The sequence below is a fragment of the Carex rostrata genome, chromosome 34 (assembly GCF_964058835.1).
Source record: "Carex rostrata chromosome 34, lpCarRost1.2, whole genome shotgun sequence".
Lineage (NCBI taxonomy): Eukaryota > Viridiplantae > Streptophyta > Magnoliopsida > Poales > Cyperaceae > Carex > Carex rostrata.
The window spans coordinates 3,624,461-3,630,974 of NC_135951.1; the positions used below are offsets into that span (position 1 = coordinate 3,624,461).

Genomic DNA, 6,514 nt, shown 5'->3' on the forward strand with positions numbered 1-6,514 from the left:
AGTAGGGAATTTGAGGATGAGAATGTAAATATTAGCAAGCCGGTGCCACTGTTTATGAGAATATTCAAACTCTATGTATTTATCCCATATCTCATAGCACAAATAATCCTTTACAACAAAAGAATGTAATAAATCAAATAAGAACAAAACAATCAATAAAGTTATGCTAGGGATGTTCACTGTTCAACGGATCCCTTTATTTGGTTTTCAATAAAACAGACAAATTTTGGATTAAATGGTTTAGTTTTTCAGTTTAAATGGTTCAGTTTAATCTCTCTTATTTCAATTCAATTGATATATATCTCGATATTTATTTCTATGATTATTAAATGTATTTGTGTATTTATTGAGTTTTGACTTTTTGAAATTTAATCTCTCCATTTTCAGTTCAACCAAACAAACCGAAAATTTACTTCAGTTTTTTGGTCCGGTTCTTATTCAGTTGACAAGTTTAATTCAAGTTGGTTCGGTTCGATTTTTGAAAACTGAATAAAATTTTCATTTGACTATTTTAATTTGGTTTTAACCAAACTAACCCAATAAACAAGCTATTTTAATTTGGTTTTAACCGAACCGACCCAATGAACACCCCTAATTTAACCATTGTATTTCTTCCATTTAGTTTACCTTCTGATATCAGATGGATCATCAAATGTGAGAGCACCAAATGTGCAATAATTACACCATACATCCATATACTGCTCTTTCATACACTTGTACCACCTCATTGGGCCCACATAGGCGCAACTTATGTGCTCCATACTTGACCCAAAATGCATAGCATAAGGGGAATTCCAGTAGAAATTTATCAAAAATTAGGTCTATAGCACCAATGTCATTCTGCACATGAAACCAAAATTTCATAAATTAGGTTTATGCTGATATGTTTTTCGTTTTTCTAATTTTTTATTTAGTGGGTTAGTGAAGTACTAAAGTGAAGTTACTTGGATTGTTCAAGGATGTTTACTAATACTAAATAATGTTATAAAATTTCGTACTTGATAGCATATTTAGCCATTAAAAAGAAAAGAATTGGATCAAGATAAATCAATAAGTCTAATCTGGTAATACCGGCAAAGATTACTCGACTTCTTTGATCATTGAAACAAATGCATCAAAATCTGTGCTTGCACTATCCAGCATCTCTCTCAGCTTTTCTACAGTATAAACTGAAAAGAAGAAATTTAAGAAGTATACTAAATATTCTATCATGTATGCTAATTTATCATCTTTTCGAATACTTATATATCATGTATATAAAAGATGATGAGACTTGATCCATGTTTTACTGAAAAATTAAAATTTATAACAGTGTATATTAAACTATATATGATATTTATTCAAATAGTACTCCAATTTGCTTAAAATTTCATAGGAAAGCTTAATATATGCCAAGCAAAGTACACATAAACATTTTTATTTTTGAAAAACCATTGCTCAATTTGGTAAAACATTATCAAGATTGTCAGGTGAAGGCATTTATAAGGGAATTATAAGTCATTTGATCTACTGGACATGGTTATGTACATGGTTCTGAAACTCGGAATCATAATCGGGATTTTGACTGTGGAATCGCAATTCGGATGAATCGGCCGGAATCGAAAAAATCGGATCGGTAACTCAAAAGCTTGTTTTGACCTAAAATAATAGAAGAAATTAATAAATAAAATATTTTTGATTTCTAAAATAAATAAATATAAAAAGAAAAATAAAGGATGAAAAAGAATAAAAAAGGCGACAGAAAACATAAAAAAACAATTCAAAAGAAAAGTGGAGGCAGTCTTTTATACCGAATTTTTTAATAGAAATAAAATAAAAAAAATTTCGAAAAAGGAGATTACTGTTGGTTTTTTTTTGAAATATAGGTATGACAGGTTGTGAAAATCCGTCCACCGGACGGGTCTAATTATTCCGTCCGGATTATCTGTTAATCCCCTCTGTTTAATCACTCGTTTAATCACTTCGACGTAAAAAAAAAAAAAGAGAGAAACCCGGATGGGTTTAGAGGGCCCGTCCCGAAAAAAAAAAAAAAAAGACGGACGGGTTAAGGCGTCCCGTCCAGACGCAAAAGCAAAAAAAGCAAAAAAAAAAAAAAAAAAAAAAAAAAAAAAAAAAACTGGCTGGGTTAATACAACCCGTCCACCTCTGAAGTAACGTAATTAGTGAATTTAGAATCATACCGTTTGATCTGAATTCGAGCAATTCGTACCGATTTGAAAATTCACAAAATGCTTTAAAAATCATGGACTCGATAGTCTAGATTGGACCTAAAAGTTTAGGCACAAAATCATAAAACTGACAAAAAAAATCAGATTTTTTAAATAACAGGCTGAATTAGAATTTCTGGTAGCTAGGCTCAATCAATCAGCCCATTACTACTTTTTAGTGCTAGGGCTACAAACGAATCAAACCAAATCAAATTTATGTCAGTTTGATTTTGAATAAGATATGAACTGAACTAGTTTGATCTATTTTATAAGAAACTAATTTAGAATCGAATTAATTACGAACTACAAATTTTTTGAATTGAAGTCAATCGAATTACGAACTACAAATCTTTTTGGTAGCCCTAGTTATACCGGTAGTTTATGCATTAGTTTTTTTTCTCACGGAACAAAATTCACACGGTTTCCTTTTACCTTTCACGAATTCACACTGATGGATTATGGGCCAACTCAAGATTTCCTTACGTTGCTAGATTGATTAAAATCACGGCATGTACCTATCCAAATAAAACTTATTTTATTGTTAATTTGTTACGATGCTGAAATATTTTCCTATTATAAGTTACAATTATTTTAACAATTTTGAGCTCTAATATAAGTTTGGTTCCCGCATAATTAAAGATTAATGGTTGAATCCATTAGTTGCATTATTTGAGATTCGAGCCTAAATAGTTCGCGAATCAATTTCAAACAAATTATACCGAGTTTGAGTTTGAATAAGATCCGAACCAAATTGATTTGATTTGTTTCGAATTATACCGAGTTTGAGTTTGAATAAGATCCGAACCAAATTGATTTGATTTGTTTCAAAACGAATTAATTTCAAATTGAATTAATTGCAAACTTTTTTTGAATCAAATTCAAATTGAATCACGAACTACTAACTTTTTGTGCAACCCTACATAGTGCAACCCATTCAATAACTTTTCAGGTCTGACATTCATAAAAAAAGAGGAATATCATTAGTGCTAATCAATGTCATTATTTTTGAATTCATGTTTAAATTACACAAATATAAATTTATAGAGTAAAGCTAAGGTGTGATGTGCTCACCAAGAGAATTTGGTGAGCACAACTCCAAAAATATATCAAATCAATTTCGAACATTAAATCCAAACTGTTGAAATTCATGTACTTCATGAGTGATGCATGCACATATAAAATTTTGAAAGTTTTGACTTTATTTGTTAAAAGGTCAAGCGGTCAAAGGAATGATAAAAATTGAATATGTTAAACAACTTATAAATTAGCTTATAAAAAGTTCATTTATTTGATCACTTGACCTTGTATCAAATAATCTCGAAACTTTTAAAATTTTGCATGTATGTGCATCTCTCATGATATACATAGATTTTAACAGTTTGGATTTGACATTTGAAATCGATTCGATATACTTTTGGAGTTGTGCTCACCAAACTCTCTTGGTGAGCACATCACACCCTAGCTTTGCTCAAATTTATATATATATATATAGAGTAAGGCTGGTGCTATGGATAGCATAGAGGCCTCTATGCTACGGCTCAATATTCAAGTTTTTAAAATCCAAACGGTCGATCCGAACCGTTCATCTTATTCTCCATATTAATATCTGCTTGGAGACCAAATTTTATAATTTTCTGAATTTTTTTACTATTTATTAAGCCACTTTGAAAATCGCTAATCCAACGGTTTTACTGTTTTGTGCAGCCACCGTTGGATCAACAATTTTGTAAAATACTTAATAAATAGTAAAAAATTCAGAAAAATGTAAAATTTGGTCTCCATGCTATCCATAGAGGCTTCTATGCTATCCAACGGTTTTACTGTTTCGTAGCAGAGAGGCCTCTATGCTATCCATAGCACGCCAGCCTTACTCTATATATATATATAGAGTAATGCTGGGGTGCTATGGATAGCATAGAGGCCTCCCGTGCTACGGCTCAATATTCAAGTTTTCAAAATCCAAACGGTCGATCCGAACCGTTCATCTTATTCTCCATATTAATATCTGCTTGGAGACCAAATTTTATAATTTTCTGAATTTTTTTACTATTTATTAAGCCACTTTGAAAATCGTTAATCCAACGGTTTTACTGTTTTGTGCAGCCACCGTTGGATCAACAATTTTGTAAAATACTTAATAAATAGTAAAAAAATTCAGAAAAATGTAAAATTTAGTCTCCAAGAAGATATTAATATGGAGAACAAGATGAATGGTTCGGATCGACCGTTTGAATTTTGAAAACTTGAATATTGAGCCGTAGCATAGAGGCCTCTATGCTATCCATAGCACCCCAGCATTACTCTATATATATATCGTCCTTATTAAGGAGCTTAATATCTAGATCCTGCAAGAGTCCTGATTTACTTTTTTTTTTTGGAAGGATGTTCAGCCGTTGAATTTCCAGATCGCACATAGATGAATTTTTCAAATTATGTGCTTCAACACTTAAGCATGCACTGGTCACGCCGCATATGATTCCAGCGCCTGTAGACCACGCGCCGCACCCGTGGACTGCGCCTCTGAACTACTCACAGCGCATGTGGACTAAGGCTGTGCACCGCGCACCCTTTTTTCTGCTGAAGGCGGGATTCGAACCCAGTTGGGTTCTGTTGGTGCCAAATGCTCGATATATTTTAAATAGGGATAACAATGCAGTTAAGACCTAATGCTCCTTACCAAAATAAATATTTTTATTCATATTAGTTTAATGTCCAAAATAACAAACTGTAACAAATATATTCAATTGGAAATTTGAAAAATTTGCAGGAGTACGTCCAGGAAAAACAGCTGTAATGCAAATTTGCATGGACGCAACATTGTTATGTGATGCATGTAATTCATTCGGGTGGGGACGGGTTGTATTAACCCGGTCAGTTTTTTTTTTTTTTGCGTCTGGACGGGACGCCTTAACCCGTTTGTCTTTTTTTTTCTTTTTTCGGGACGGGCCCTCTAAATCCGTCCGGGTTTCTCTTTTTTTTCTTTTTTTTTTTTTTTTTTTTTTACGTCGAAGTTGTTAAATGAGTGATTAAACGGAGGGGATTAACAGATAATTCGGACGAGATAATTAGACCCGTCATATTTATATTTCGAAAAAAACCAACATTAATCTTCTTTTTCGATAATTTTTTTATTTTATTTCTATAATAAAAAATTCGGGTCTTTTATACCATTAAACCTTACATGTGCCGCATCTCCCTATCAAAAGTTTATGGATGCTCCTAATTTATTATGGACCAATATTTTTTAGATTTCTATATTTAATAGACTTGATACACCAAGTTTATTTAAAATGTCTCTATTAGCCTTTCTTCCTCCACAGATTCCTTCATTTCTTTCTTCCCAAATAAAAAACTCCACTTCCGATAAACCCAATTTCACGCAAAGAAAAAGGCAAAATCTGCTCATCTGGAGGAGAATCGTCCTGAATCAGTCTGGAATCGGTCAAGACTCGCTTGACTCGGCTTGAGTTGACCAGAAAATCGGATGACTCAGTCGAGTTAAACACTGTTCATCCGATTTTTGCTCAAAAAATTACATAAGCACAAGACTCGGGTGAAACTCGGACTGGTCTCGTCCGACACCAAGTTGACTTGGTATTGGCCGATTTTCAAAACCATCGTTATGTAACAAAAACTAATTCCTAATTAATTACTTAAAAGGGAAAAGTGTAAATATTTTGAATATGAAAATGGGTTTTGCATCTTTTCTCAAATAAACTGGTAAACCAATAAATTGCAACATTTCAGTCCTAAAAGAATATGATTAGAATTTCTTCTTCAAATCACATAAAGAATCAGATTTTGACAAAAATTGGCTCAAACACTTTAACACCTACACTCAACACACTCAGAGAGAGAGAGAGAGAACTGGAGTTGTCCATTGGGTGGTCAGAAGAACCGTTTTCCGCAGCTGTGGATACCTCCTCCATTATTAGGCGAACTCGAGGAATGGTGCTTCTCCGTTTTCCGCAGCTGTGGAGTTGTCCATTGGGTTTCGGCTGTAAGCCTGTAGGAGAGAGGAGCTTCTCTTCTTGTCAACTTCAGAATGGGAATTGGGAAGAGGAGCGTCTCTTCTTTGTCCTAGACCTGGTCCATATTGGAATTATTAAAGCACACCCTTCATTTTGGTGGAATTATGAAAGCAAAAAACCCGACGGGCTTAGTTCTCTGTTAAAATTTTTAACCCTTAGTTCGCGCTATGAAGTCAAAAGTGCTCTATTCAGTCTTAACCCAGCCCTGGCCGAATAAGGTCAAAAGCCTTTCATTTTCTCTTCGCCTCCAACTGATAGGAGGACTCACATCCATGG

General features: G+C 33.4%; 1 long non-coding RNA gene across 1 annotated transcript; it reads right to left on the bottom strand.

The window, feature by feature from the left end:
• Positions 1 to 695: 695 nt before the first annotated feature.
• LOC144548989 (uncharacterized) lies at positions 696 to 6,161 on the bottom strand. The gene is made up of 3 exons (XR_013509533.1): positions 6,076 to 6,161; positions 1,072 to 1,169; positions 696 to 840 (listed from the first exon to the last, which is right to left on the bottom strand). It is a non-coding gene; the product is annotated as an uncharacterized LOC144548989 (long non-coding RNA).
• Positions 6,162 to 6,514: the final 353 nt, after the last annotated feature.